This window comes from Cariama cristata, unplaced genomic scaffold (genome assembly GCF_000690535.1).
Source record: "Cariama cristata isolate BGI_N322 unplaced genomic scaffold, ASM69053v1 scaffold6340, whole genome shotgun sequence".
In the NCBI taxonomy this organism is placed as follows: domain Eukaryota; kingdom Metazoa; phylum Chordata; class Aves; order Cariamiformes; family Cariamidae; genus Cariama; species Cariama cristata.
The window spans coordinates 6,218-7,975 of NW_009595158.1; positions in this window are offsets into that span (position 1 = coordinate 6,218).

Below are 1,758 nucleotides of genomic sequence, written 5' to 3' on the forward strand. Positions count from 1 at the left end.
CCATCTTACACCTTGCGCAGCCGTACAGGGTTTAGGGCCGAGGAACAACCATCGATCTAATATCCCATTGAAATGCTGCTGTGCTTATCGGAACAACTGCCGGGAGAAAAGACAAAGCTCAGCCCCGCTCCAGACGCTGAGAAAGCTCATAAAGGTCTCCCTTTGCTTCAGGGGGAAAAGCACAATTTAGAAAACAATCTTGGTGGCTGAATAATAGGAAATACCTACGCACATCGCAGGCTGCTGCATTTGACTTGGTCACCTCAATTGTTGCAGGTTCAGTAGCTCAGATTAATCAGGGCCGTGCCACTGTAGATAACAGGAGAGATTATGGCCCCGGGCTGGCAACGACCCATTGCTGTGAGTGCAGAAGCACTGGTTACGCAGGCACGGGTCGGTCGCTTACACCTGCAAGCATCTGGTCTTGGATCGTCCTGAGACACCCCTCTGAGGGCTCTCCGTAACATTTCCCATCGCCGGTTACCCCCCATCTGCCCTCTGCCTCTGGTGGGGGATTTATACCCCAAAACTCCTGCCTGAATTGTCCCGCTGGGGTTGGTCTGACCTGGACACGTGGCGTCCGGGAGCCTTTGGTTTCGCTGTGCTTTGCCGTAGCAAGCTGGAGTTGGTGGAGCTGCTGCTCCTGGAGCTGGCTGGGGCAGATAATTAAAAAATAAATCAACTTTGGTTTTGCAGGAAATTAAGATATAATTGCTGCATATCTTCCTCTCGGTGTAAGATCAAGGGAGCGCATTTATCGGCCAGTTCAAATGGCTGAGGCAGGTCAACCCTTGTTTATTTATTCCTCCGGCAAAGATACGTGAGGTTTTCTAGTTCTTGTGTTATTTTGTAGGTGTGCACAGTAACGACGGTTCCAACCGTCAATGCACCAACTGAAACACTTCCAGTTTCTCCTGCCAGAGGTTGGCACTGAGCTGCTTATCTGCCTCGTCAGGAAACAGCAATAAATTCACCTCCAGTGGGTACAACTGCCCGGCGTGTTCTGCTTTTCATTGTTCCTTTGCCTCTCGCCATGACGAGCTGTTTGACACGTTTATAAATGGGTTTGTGCTGTGTGGGATTAACCTACATTTATCATAATTCCAGTACAGAGAAATAAGTGCTTAGTTCAATGTAGAAAGTGACCCAGGTTGTTTCCCACGCAGAAGGTGGGTATGTTTAGTAGGGTGGAAAGCACCGAGGTTAATGCCCTGGTACAGTGAATTCCCCAGTCATCTCTGGAGCAGAGAGAGTCTGTTTGCTCTGTGCTTTGTGCCCTGGCCTCTGGGCATAAAAATCACCAAATGCAAATAGTGCCTGTTCTCACTCAGCTTTTAACTCTGTAATTCACGGGCAAAGGGGGACCCAGACTGCTGTTAGGGGGGCTGCGGGAAGGCGGAGGAGTTCACCCACACCTGGGGCCTGAAGTTCGCGGCAGAGTGTGGGTCTCTGCTCCAGAAGGACATCGCTGACTTACAGCAGGAGAAAATTGCCTTCCCGCTTATTTCCAGCCTGTGTCTTCTGCAGGAGTGCTTTTCTTGGGGCTGAGTACTCATGTACCAAAAGATATATTATGTTACCCTATTATTCCTCATATTATCTTAAACTTCTTATCAGGCCAGGCTGGATTATCTTGCTCCTCTCTCTGGGCTGGTCAGCCCCATCATGTCTTGTCTCTCACTAAAGAATTCCTCCGTCTCCCTTCTGTTTAGGAAGGGTAACACACAGCACCACCTCCCTTGGGGAATGGGTAGGAAT